We start from the raw sequence: 13845 nt of genomic DNA, 5'->3' as shown, positions 1-13845 counted from the left end.
TTTATAAACTTAACAAATATCCACCCTTTTAAAGAGTGACCCCAGGGTAGGGGTCCGGGAGCCGACCACCGCGACATCCCCAACTCCAGGCAAAGGCCTGGGTACCGAGTCATCCCCATCCCCTGGGCTAGTCATATATTATTACGGCCAACACCTTTAAGCTCTTATTTACAGCAGTTCGATGGGCGTCTCTGGTCTTGATTCGTTTGCTCCTCTCTTCTTATGGGCCCTGTCCTCCTTCCTTGCTTCATGTGGATAACGCATCCTACGTCACCCACACGGAGCCCCCATATTGCTCCTGCGCAGGCATACTTCTCTCTGCCCTGCCAAGGGCAGAGCAAAGTATTGTAGTGCACATGTACCTGCTTTACTTTCGGGTCATCAGTGCTCTTTGGCCTTTCCCGGCGCATGCACACTAAGTACTGTGCTCTGCCCTCGGCAGGGCAGAAAGAAGTCCGCCTGTGCAGAAACATGGCGGAGGACATTGTGTGGAAGACGTAGAACGCGTTATCCACATGATACCGGCAAGGAGGATGGCAATCATAATAAGAGAGGAGGTGCCGGATCAAGAACATAAACTCCCATCGGACCAGACCGCATCATCTGTGAATATAATAAAAGGTTTTTTTGTGCCTTGCAGAGTGCATGGGGGACATACATACAGCATACTAGAATCCTGTAAAAGAGGGCTTAAAGGTGCTGGCCGTACTTTTCATTGGGGAAACCTGGTGACAGGTTCCCTTTAAGTACAGTACTCAAATATCCTACTGTTTTGTCTATACAGCCATTATGCATTTCTGTTACTCCATGGTACAAACTACAAACAAACCCCATGCAGACATGAATTTAGAAGGTCACACATATTACCTATCCATTTATATCTTTGTATCCATAAAAATATATGTATCTAAGTTGGAGCTGGTTCTTCTATAGTTTTGCATTTTGCTGGTGTCTTTGTCACTACTGGTAGCATTAGGCGTTACCTGCTGCCCATTTAGGTTATACAAGTAGTCCAGTCCCTTTAGGTTGGCACATCCATAAGTGCCCTCACAAGAAAGTTTGCTGCATGGAGAGGATGGAGAAGATACCAATGCAGGGGCCATTATACGAACAGAGTCGGACAGGGACATAGAGTATAAACTCAGCAGCAGGAACAAAGGGTCTTCTCCTTTAAGTTGAGGAGGCACAGGAGAAGCACTACAAAATGACCCTCAACAGACTACTGGGATGCATGTTTTTGACCAAACTGTCAGACAAAGACTCTATGAAGTCCTGTAGTGGGACCTGTGCTCACAGCCTAACATCGTGCACCTCTGGGGAGGATATACTTTGAAGATCACACAAACTTCCAAGCTGTAGCCAATGGTATCCTAACTTTTGTTGGGTACCGAAATGAAATCCTCAGAGCTAAAGTCAGACCTGACGTTGGTGCAGTGGGCTCTGAGTTCCTCCTGGTACAGGACAATGCCCATCCTCACGTGCCCAGAGTGTGTAGGCCGCTGCTGAAGGATGAAGTCTTTGATGTTATTGACTGGACTTCTCATTCCCCAGACCTGAATCCAATTGGGAACCTCTGGTACTTTATGAATCATTGCATCCAACGCTTCCAAGTATCGCCACAGACTGTCCAGGGTCTCTCTTATGTTCTGATCAATGTCTGGGAGGAGATCAAACAGGACGTCATCCGACGTCTCATCAGGAGCATGGCCAGACATTGTCCAGAGGTCATACGGGAACATGGGAGTCACATTATGAGTTCCTTTGTTTCACATCCTTCTGTGATTTCAATTTTTTTTTTCGTTTTGATTTTTTGGAATGATTCGGAATCCAGACGTCAGTTGCATCATTTTGTTTTTTTTCCAGTTGAATTGAAACATTAGTTTATTCTCAACAAATTACAGAATTTAGATCCGTAAAGATTTTTTGAGATCCGATTTGTGATTTAAGTGTTCCCTTAATTTTTTGAGACAGTGTGTGTATATATTATATTCTAGGGATCCCATTGAAACCAGTGAGAGCCAATGGCCTAATGAAATCGCCTGGTCTCTGTCTCTCTTATATATACAAGCACAGGTGTTCTGTTTAATGGAATATGCTCATAAAGCAAAAACCGAGCACAATATAAAAATATCTTGAAAAGATTAAAATAACCTCGCCGTGTAATTAGACTTCAGCAGCGCAATTTCTGTAATGTAAATGCATAATGGCTGTCAAATGTGGATGGTTAATTTATGCATTTAGACAGCCGCATCTAGGAGGTGTAAATGATGTGACATTCATGTGACTTTCTCTCTCCTTTAATAAAAGCAAACCAAGGCCAATTTGTTTCTAAAATTTAGAGTAAAATCTCTCCACCATTTTTTACAATTTTATATATCTTGTAGAATGAAAAATCTTATTTACTGCAGAGCAAACCATCTGCCGCATTTTCAGACCTTTATGTTTGCAAAATTTTAGACCATACTGTACTTGGTCGACTAAATTGGAACATGTCACACTGACTCCAACAATCAATAAAAGGCTTTTATTTCATCTTCCCATGTACTCAATATATACTGCCATTCACAGGACTGAAGCCGTTCCATCCTGCTGTCACATGAAGGTGCGAGACGTAGTACTGATGTTGTTGCGGGTTTATAGTGCGTTCTTTATAGTTTGCTCACACAATGGCCCATTGGTAAACTATAGCAGATGTCCTGTAATCTCACAATCTCTTTTTCCCATGGGTTAATGGACCATTAAACCCAAAATACAAGTAACAATAAAAAAAAAAAAAAAACATTGGAAACATTCAAGTGTATGAAAAATGTCTCTTGTCGTGGCAGAGATATTGGATCTGAAATCAAAGGGGTTTCGCATTATAGCAACTTTTTTTTTGACGTATAAATCGGATGAGAGCTATCCATGGTTTTACATATATAGTAGTTATACATATAGTTTATAAGGCCGAAAAAAGACAAGCGTCCATCCAGTTCAGCCTATTTCTTGTGCACTGCAGCTATTCCGCAGCGTTGATCCAGGGGAAGGCAAAAAAAAAAAACATGCGGTATAGGCCAATTTACATCATTGAGGAAAAATTCACTTCCCGACACCAATCTTGCAGTCAGATTAAATCCCTGGATTAATTAACTATCACTAAGCATAAGATGTAATTTTATTGTTCACAAGAAAGGCGTCCAGGCCTCTCTTGAACTCATTAAGTGAGTTGGACATCACCACTTCCTCTCCCAGAGAGTTCCAGAGTCTCACGGCTCTGACCGTAAAGAATCCCCTTCTATGCTGGTGCAGGAACCTCCTTTCCTCCAGACGCATAGTGTGCCCCCTCGTCTTTGTCACCATCCTTGGTATAAACAGGTCATGGGAGAGATCTCTGTACTGCCCCCTGATGTATTTATACATGTTTATGAGGTCTCCCCTAAGCCTTCTCTTTTCCAACGTAAATAGGCCTAATTTTGACAACCTCTCTGGGTATTCTAGTCCCTCCATTCCCTTTATTACCTTAGTCGCCCTCCTTTGGACCCTCTCTAGCTCCAATATGTCTTTCCTGAGCACCGGAGCCCAGAACTGTGCACAATATTCTAAGTGCGGCCTTACCAGCGCTTTATACAGAGCAAGAACAATGTTCTCATCATATGCCCCTATTCCTCTTCTGATGCATGCCATGACTCTATTTGCCTTCGCAGCTGCTGCCTGACACTGGGCACTCCAATTTAATTTGCTGCTAACCAAGACGCCCAGGTCCTTCTCCATGTCAGATTTCCCCAACGGTTTCCTATTTAATATGTATGGGTGACTGCTGTTTTTTTTTCCCATGTGCATGACCTTACATTTATCGGCATTGAACCCCATTTGCCATTTTTTGGCCCAACTCCACAATTTATCTAAATCCTCCTGTAGCTGTGCCCTATCCTCATCTGTATTAACTACTTTACAAAGTTTAGTATCATCTGCAAATATTGCTATTTTACTATGCAACCCTTCCACTAGATCATTAATAAATATATTAAATAATATAGGGCCCAAAACAGACCCTTGAGGCCCCCCGCTAGTAACCCTGACACACCCTGAGCCTACTCCATTGATAACCACCCTCTGCTTTCTATCACTCAGCCAGCTATTTACCCACTTGCACACAGTATCCCCCAGACCAATCATTCTCATTTTATATACCAACCTTTTGTGTGGCACGGTATCAAACGCTTTGAAGAAGTCAAGGTATACAACATCCACTGACTCTCCCCGGTCCAGCTGTGAGCTCACCTCCTCGTAGAAGGCCATCAGGTTTGTTTGGCAGGAGCGATCCCTCATGAATCCATGTTGATATGGAGTTAGACAGTTATTATCATTAAGATATTCTACAATAGCATCTCTAAGAAATCCTTCAAACAATTTACCCACAACAGACGTTAAGCTGACTGGTCTATAGTTCCCAGGGTCACTTTTAGACCCCTTTTTGAATATTGGTACCACATTTGCTTGGCGCCAGTCTAGTGGGACAGTCCCTGTCCATAAAGAGTGCTTGAATACAAGATACAGCGGTCTGTCTATCACATTACTTAATTCTTTTAGTACCCGGGGGTGTATGCCATCTGGGCCTGGTGACTTGTCTATTTTGATATTATTTAGGCGTTTCTGAACTTCCTCCTGGGTTAGGTGGGTGATATTTAGCGGAGGGTTTACTTTATCACTCTGCATTTCCTCCGATAAATTGTTTTCTTTTGTGAAAACAATGGAGAAGAAGCTATTGAGTAGGTTTGCTTTACCCTCATCGCCCTCTATGATTTTACCCAGGTTATTTTTCAATGGGCCAACTCCATCAGTTTTAATCCTTTTACTGTTTATATAGTTAAAGAACAGTTTGGGATTCGTTTTACTTTCCTTGGCAATTAGTCTCTCTTTCTCCTCTTTTGCTATTCTTATTTGTTTCTTACAGATTTTGTTTTTTTCCCGATAAGATATTAGCGCTTCCTCGCTGCCTTCTTGTTTAAGTTTACAGAAAGCCCTTTTTTTGTTTTTCATTGCCCTCTTGACTTCCTTATTTAGCCACATTGGCTTCCTCCTATTCCTAGCCCTTTTTTTCCCATAAGGTATGTACCTTCTACAGTGACTATGTAGGACTGTTTTGAAAATTTCCCATTTTCTATCCGTACTCCTATTACTGAAGATACTATCCCAGTCTATAAGGTGAAGGGCATCTCTTAGCTGATCAAACTTTGCCCTCCTGAAGTTCAGTGTTTTTGTGACCCCCTTGCTGGGCACCCTACTGAAGCACATGTGGAATTGTATAATGTTGTGGTCACTATTTCCCAGGTGCCCCCCGACCTGCACCTCAGTTATTCTGTCTGGCCTGTTAGTTAATATTAAGTCTAAAAGGGCCGTCCCTCTAGTTGGTTCCTGCACAAGTTGTGACAAATAATTGTCTTTGATAATTGACAGAAACCTGTTTCCTTTCTGAGATCTACAGCTTTCGGTTTCCCAGTCTATATCGGGGTAGTTGAAGTCCCCCATAATAATCACCTCGTTATTTTTTGCTACTTCGTCTATTTGTCTCATTAATAGACTTTCCGTGGCTTCTGCTATATTTGGTGGTTTATAACAGACTCCTATGATAATTTTATTATTGTTTTTTGCCCCATGTATCTCCACCCATAAGGACTCGACCTCCTCATTTCCCTCCCATACATCCTCCCGTATTGTAGGCTTTAGACACGTCTTTACATATAGACAGACTCCACCCCCTTTCCGATTTCTTTGATCCCTTCTAAACAGACTGTAACCCTGTAAGTTAACTGCCCAGTCATAGCTTTCATCTAACCATGTCTCGGTTATTCCCACTATGTCATAGTTACCTGTAGATATTTCTGCTTCCAGTTCATCCATCTTGTTTGTCAGGCTTCTGGCATTTGCTAGCACGCAGTTTACACGATTTTGTTTTGTTCCAATCTTCTCCCTGTGGATTGTATTAGAAATTTTCTTACCTCCCTTCCAAGTATCTTGTCTTGGACCTTCTTTGTCGCACTTCATATCTTTCATTAGTATGTTCTCTGGTTGCATGTTCGTGTCCGGCGTTTTTCTTCCCATCCCCTCTTCTTCTAGTTTAACGCCCTCCTGATGAGTGTTGCGAGTCTCCTGGCGAATGTGTGTTTCCCGGGTTTGTTGAGGTGTAGTCCGTCTCTGGCAAGGAGTCCGTCATAGAGGTAATTCACACCGTGGTCCAGGAATCCAAATCCTTGTTGTCTGCACCATCGTCTCAGCCAGTTGTTCACATCAAGGATCCTGTTCCATCTCCTGACGCCATGCCCGTCTACTGGAAGGATAGAAGAAAAAACTACCTGCGCATCCAGTTCTTTTACTTTCTTCCCCAATGCTTCAAAGTCCTTGCAGATTGTCGATAGGTCCTTCTTTGCCGTGTCATTGGTGCCAACATGTATCAGAAGAAATGGGTGGACATCCTTGGAACTGATGAGCTTCGGTAGCCTATCGGTAACATCCTTGACTGATAACACTCCTACTCATGTTATTCTGGGGCTGTGTAACATGCACGATTTGTCTCCAAGAATTGAATGTCACTCGCCCATTCATGTCTATAGATCCGTAGAAAAAATTGGACTGCACTTAGATGACATCCCAGTGTGGTCTGATTAACACGGACTGCCATGATGGAGAAGGTGGAGAAACTTTTTTTTTCACTCCACCTCTGAGAAAATTGGATCCTAGCCTGATCACACTCTGATCAAACTCTGATATAGCATAAACGGTTTTCTTGGATGGAGAGAAAACGGTTCTCTGCACCTAACCTTATATTATAACAGGAGCTGCTGACTTCCCTCTCCATCATGGAGGGTAGCCCATCTATAGCGGCACATCAACAAGTTCAGCCACATTTTAAAGGTTTTTCCTGTGACTTTGATATTGATGGGATATTCGAAAGGAATAAGATCATTGGGGTCTGACTTCCTATCGATCGGTTGATTGAAGAGGCTGGGGCACCCCGTTGAGTGCCTCATCCTCCTCATTGTTCAGGCATCGCTCCGTACATTTCATAGTGGCGGAGTACCTTATAGCGGAGCATTACCTAATAAACAATGAAGTCCATGTGGCTCTTACTGGCGTTATGTAACCCCTTCATCTAGCTAGTCAGTGGTGTTCTGGGAATCAGGCCCTCATCAATCTAATATTGATTGCCTATGCTACAGATTGACTATTAGCATCAAACTCCATGAAGACTCCTCTAAAGTAACAGGTCTGTTTCAGAGAATCAGCCTGTGGTTAAATATCTGTGGTTGTGTTAAAACCTATGCAGAACTACGACTTCTTGTTTGGTCAACAAGGTTCTTAAATATTGTTAAACATGCATCATAGATTTCAAAATTTTCTGCAGAAATCTTGAAGCTGAGGAGGAAATAATAACCATTGACTCAACACACGGTCTTCTCCCCTCATTCTTGACTCGTAACTTCCAACAACGTTGACATGATGCTGGCCAACCATCTAATGTGTGTTTGGCCAATCTTTGTTCAGGCTATGTTAGAGGAAAAAAGTATTGGGCTTGTAGAATTTTGTATGCTTTTATTTTGTAACTATTAAAATTTACTAACCTCTATGAAAGGTCCAGTGGATTAACTTTTTGGATAAGAGGAGTTAGCTGACATAAGGTCATGGTCAGTTGACTAAACAACCAAGTGAGGGTTTGTTCAGAAAGAAGGTTCCAACATTGATGGTCTATCCTTGGGGTTGACCATCAATGTACAATATGTATGGTAGGGGGAGAAACTCCTATGATCATCTCTCTTCCAAATAAAATGGATTTGCCATGGCCCCTCCAATATGGCACCCATTACATCACCATAGTGGTTCAAAATGCAAAGATTTGTTTAGCCATGCTATTTGAAGACAGGCTAAAGGTTCCTCTATATGTCCTAACTTTTATCATATTTAATTATATCAAGGTGTGATTTGAAAGTAATAATATGGACATCCTCTTTAGAAAGAAGCAGTTCGTATGATCACCTGTTAAGGATCATTCATTTGTAGCATTACATGGGCACCTATGCAAATGAACGGACAACTATGTAAAACATGGAGTGTGTTGAGTTCACCAGAGCTGAAGCTGAGCATTTTATATGTTTTAGCTCATACAGAATTCATTACATGACCTCTATGGATCTTCTACAATCCCAAGAAGCAAGTGGCCAATATGTCTAACTTTTTTGATTGTTTTCTATTTATTTTATTTTAATCTGGCTACTAAGATCCATTGGGTCCATAGTGTACCCCAACTGTGATGTCCACTTTTAACTTCTCCATTCCTGCTATAACTTATTGATTACAACTAGGGATAAGCGAATCACTTCAACCTCGGTTCATGGTCCAGGTCAGTTGTCTCTGGCTGTGGACAAGAGCAGCATTAAATTTCCACATCCTCTGAGATCCCAGGATCAAATTATGATTAACCGGACTGATGAGACGTCACCTGTGCGCCACACACCACACAAACAATGTCACGCCAGGCTGGGGAACCCAGAAGCTTTGGAAATTCGCGCTGTTCCTGTCCACGACCAGAGACTACTGACCTGTACCATGGACCGAGATCACGTGAAGCAATCTGGTCATCTCTAATTACAACCAAAAAAACTGTTAGGTAAGGTTTTGTAATTCAGATCACATGGTTCCTAACGGTAAGTCAAACTTGTGCAAAGCTTAAATATTTCACCAAACCAAGACAGTTAGTAGAGCTTCTTCTTTTCTGACCTACAATGTTCTGCACTGTTCACTCTGTCTTGCAACTTGCTTTATGGAAAAAAACACAGAAATTGCGAAACGCGTCGATGCTTCACACTTGTAAAAGTACAGCAGAGACTTTCATCATTCCATTATGTGTTAGTCATTCCTCTGCAGCTCTTGACCAGAAATGTTTACGGTAGTAGTTTTCATTTTTAACACTTACTAAACATTCACAAAGGAATGTTCCAACACAGCCGTTAACTTTAATATAATGTTACATATTGACGAGGACCATTCACTGCCACAACACAGCCGTGACATTTGAGAGTGTAACAGGTTCTGGTTTTATTGGCTTGGAGTCTGTTAGGTAATTTGAGTCCCAAGGTTTAAAAAAAGGAATTACTGTGAAATGAACAGAAAAAGAGATATGAAGACATTCATGACGCGTTTCATAATATGTGATGTACTTTGTAGTTCTGGTTATATAACTGATGCTAGATAAAGGATGATGAATCCGTACAATCATTTTGAGACCCAATGGATGTTATTTTTTGGGTTTATTATTTTATTGAATACATTTAGTTGGGAATGACAGTGTAATTGGTCTCTGGAGTGTGACTAGTAACCAAGCCAAAACCCAATAAAAAAACCCCCCAAAAATAAAAAAACAAAGTGAGCATATATCCTATAGTAAGTAAGTAAGTAAATAGTAATAGTACATGCAAATAACATAGTGTACTTAGTTAACACTATTTTGATTAAAAAAAATCATAAAAGACCTCCTACCATGATGAAGTGTACCCATTGGGACAGTCCTAACCTGTCTCTATTACTAAAACCTTACTTTGTGTCAAACGGCTTCAATGTGAATAAGGGCTGAGTAGGACAGGGTCCCGACTGAGACACCCATCCAAGCCAGCATATGATTTTTTTGGGTCTACTTTTTATCTACATGTCCATTTATAACTGCATCATAATCTTAGTTATTATCATTATACACACAGGGCATAACTGTTCGGCTCACCTGGTGAGGTGGATCCTCTATGCATCGGGTCTGGGTGGGCACACAGACCCTGGGAGTTGATGCAGCGAGCTGGAAGGCTCTTGGGAAGCGATGTCTTGGCACTGTTAGGAATCTCAGGAGCAGCACGATGGATGAAGTGGATCCCAGCAGGGATGGAAGCAAGTAAAGCACAGTGTGCACAGAAGTTGGAACACACCAAACATAGAGGTCAAGAGTCTCAATCCCAAGACCCAGGTGTGTGTCTTAATGGGCCTAAATAGCCCTAGGGAAATTATGTCATTGATCCATGCTGGGCAACTTGCAAAACCTGATGTGGAGCACAACAGAGGGCAGCAAACCCAGTGGAAAGAAGCGGAGCCCGGGATACCCAGGACAGGACATGTAGGAGAATCTAATAGGTTATCATTGAACCATCCTATAAGAATTAGTCCATAGTATCAAGTAAATTCTCCTGGGGAAGACATAAATAGTAGAGGCCCCTGTGCAAGAACAGTCCCCTGGTGCTCAAATAGCTCGGCATAAAGCATCCCCCTTATGGCTATCTAATAATCCAACAGGTCAGTTACACGTATGCAGTCTAATAAACACTGTGCGGGTCCCCTTACCTACTGGGCCCCACTACAACTGCATTGCTCTGTTAAAATTTCCATCAGTTGGAGTTGTCTTCTGCTGGATCCTTGTGGCCCTGTTAAAGTAGAGGCCAGTCCAACCCCGTACAACCGCATGGTTAACGGGTTGTCTACCATACTTGGGTGGTCCCCCACTTGCACTCCCCTTTTATTTACTCTCCTAGACTCTCTTGATAGCTTTTTAAGTTTATAATAGGACTACAAAATTTGCTAAGGTCCATATACAGTGGGCAAAATAAGTATTTGATACTCTGCCGAGAAGATCTGTATGGAGGAGGGGGCCAAAATCCCTGCTGCAGTGTCAAGAACTACAGGAAACCTCTGACCTCTGTAATTGTGAACAATGGTTTCTGTACCAAATATTGTTCTGTTTTTTTTCTATTTTATCAAATACTAATTTCATACAATAAAATACAAATTAATTATGTAAAAATTATACAATGTGATTTTCTGGTATTTCTTTTTAGATTCTGCCTCTCACAGGTGAAGTATACCTACGATAAAAATTACAGACCTCTCTATTCTCTGAAGGTGGGAAAACTTGCAAAATCGGCAGTGTATCAAATACTTATTTTCCCCACTGTATATGATCTTTTGGGGCAGGGGTAGAGAGAGAGGTCTGGCCCCCTATCATAAAAGGTCTTTGGACTCGTACTAGTTAAAAAAAAGCCATGAAACCCCTTTGATGATGACTTATAATTTGCATATTCCGCAATTACATTTTGTAACTGATGTAACTGACTAAGGGTGCAATTACACTGGCTGATCGGTGGTCGTTTAATAATCCGTTGAGACACGTCGACTGCACTTCCCCCTGGGCACACAATCATTATTAATATGATGGTTCTGTGTGCATAGAATATCATTGTTCTCGGCAGCACATGTCCTGTTTAAAAACCACCATCTAATGAACATACTCCTTGCTCCTTTGTTGTGTGATCGGCAGCCGGTTTACACTGCCTGATTATCAGGAAATGAGCGTTTCTAGGATAACATGTTGCACGCTAAAGGATTGCAGGTTTCTAGGACCATGGGCACCTGACACTACCATAATGTCAAGGAAAGTCTAACACCCGCTTTTATAGGGGTCTCTAAACAGTTAGCTCTAAACTTTTTGTCAAATGTTTTTGGAAGAAGTGGGTACAAACTGTGGTGCAAAAACACTTGTCTGGTCTAAACAGCGGGGCAATGTGAACAGGCGTTTTTTTTTAAACCTATGACATATTCTACAAAAGGGTGTCCTTCTGTACGGGGAGAGAGACTGGCTCACAATATGGATGGTGCATTAAATATTCATTGATCACCCAGATGTGTTGTACAAATCAGAGATCTAAATTTCAGTGGGGGGTGATTATGGAAACTTAAACAAGACCTTTCACTAAATTTTTTTGTTAATTGAAGCTGAGTGCCTCCTCCAATTGCCGCTGCTCCACTGATTCTGGAACAGTTCTTCTTTTTCTTCTCTTCCCCTCCGTCCCAAAGTTATGCCCCCTAGTAATAAAGGTTACAAACTTTCCCTTCAACCAACTGGGCGTGTATCACAGAACTCCTCTGTGGGTGTGGCCATGTTTCGATTGGTCAGTGTTAGAGAAATAAAAAGCAAGCGCCCACTGAAGTTCTGTGGTTTACGCCCACAAGGGAAAATTTGCACTTTTATTTCTGGGAGCTATAACTTTGGAACAGAGGGGCACAGAAGAAAAAGAAAAACTGTTTCAGAATCAATATCAATTGAAGGAGACTCTCAGTTTAAATGTAAAAATCCAGTGAAAGGTCCTCTTGAATTTTTTATTTAGCAGTGCATCAGAAAAGGCGAGTATTTAGTTTGTAGTTTAAGGGCCATATACACAGGCCAGTGGTTAGAATGATCATTACTAGAGATGAGCGAACTCGAACGTAAAAGTTCGGGGGTCATACCGGACAGTTAGTATCCAGTTCTAGACACCGAACATGGACTTTCCCCGGAAGTCCCTTGCAATGTTCGCAGTTCCAGGTGAAGTCCGGTAGGAGAGAGAGAGGGAGAGGAAAAGAGAGAGAGAGATTTTTTTTTCCAGATTCAAAGTTCAGGTCTCCATTGTTTTAAATGGAATTTGGGTTCTGGTTCAAGTTTGGGTACAGTTCTGGTACTCGAACCGAACTTTGGACTAAAGTTCGGGTTGGGTATCACAACCCGAACTTCCACTGGTCTGCTCATCCCTTCATTAACCATCATAGCCCAGTTTATAGATGTACAAGGATCCAACAATAAGTGGCTCATTCGTCACTGATCCCACCACATAAAAATGATTATTGGTCAAAAGAACATACCCTGGTGTGAGCATGATACCGACATTAAAAGAAACTGGATAAGTTCTACGTTTGAGGTCTGATAATTGCAGTATGTAAATGTTTAGTAAATGAGTAGTGTTGAGCCACCCCCGTAGTGTTCGAGTTCGGTTCGGTTCGTTGAACACCCGTGTGTTCGCCGAACTGTTCGTCAAACTGTTCGTCGAACACCTTCGAACACCGTTAAAACCAATGGCAGGCAAACAAAAACACATAGAAACACATAGAAAACACCTTCAAAGGTGTCCAAAAGCTGACAAACTGCTCAGAAGACACAACTAACACATGGAAAAGTGACAAGTACATATAGTCATGCGAAAAGAAAAGAGGTGGAGGAGTAAAAGGAGGGGGAGACACAGATATAGGCATGTCATGCCCTTCTAAAATCCAAAAAGTGAGAAGCCGACACGTTCAGTCCGCTCCTGCCCGTGCCACCTCCGCGTCGCCGGGTTTGTGCCAGAGCCGCGGTGAACCCTGACGGCCAGCCCCCCTCTCCCAATAATGGTGCCTGTCCGCTGGTGGGTCGAGCGAGCCCCCCTGTGGTGGAGGCAGCTCTAAGCTTTTTAATTTAAATTGTCTCTCTAATTTGAATGAATACACTTTAAATCCATTTACAAGGATCTATTGGAGGGCAAGTCTCATGCCAGCAGCCGCGTAATTCCAGCTCCAGTAGCGTCCACTAAAGCTGCTGCAGTTAAAAAGCTTTTATAAGGATCGAGCTCGGCTGTCCACCGCAAGGCATCCTACTGCCAGTCCCAGCCCCTATGCCTTGGGGTGCCTCCTGATGCTCTTGACTGAGTATCCCGTGGTCCCGAAGCATTTCCTTTGAAAAAATTAAGTGTCCAAACTACAGGTGGTGTAGCTTGCTTAACAGCCAGGATAATCCGCTGACTAGCAGACACTGCTACTAGGCACAAAGTATTTCCTGGGCTAGATGCAGTTAAAAATTTGTAATTAGATACTCTCGTTGGATGCTGAGAAAGCATTCCATAGAGTCTCCTGGCACGCCATATATGATTCTCTTAAAAAGCTTGGGGTAGGGGTCTAGGGGACCCTTTTATAGCCAAAATCACGGCCCTGTATCGCAATACGTCACCTAGGCTGAAGATAAATGGAACTGTAGCACCCTGAGGGCTCGGTTGCTAC

Source organism: Phyllobates terribilis, unplaced genomic scaffold (assembly GCF_046119375.1).
Source record: "Phyllobates terribilis strain yellow unplaced genomic scaffold, ASM4611937v1 Scaffold_2__4_contigs__length_985480577, whole genome shotgun sequence".
In the NCBI taxonomy this organism is placed as follows: domain Eukaryota; kingdom Metazoa; phylum Chordata; class Amphibia; order Anura; family Dendrobatidae; genus Phyllobates; species Phyllobates terribilis.
This window is presented reverse-complemented; position numbering follows the sequence as displayed.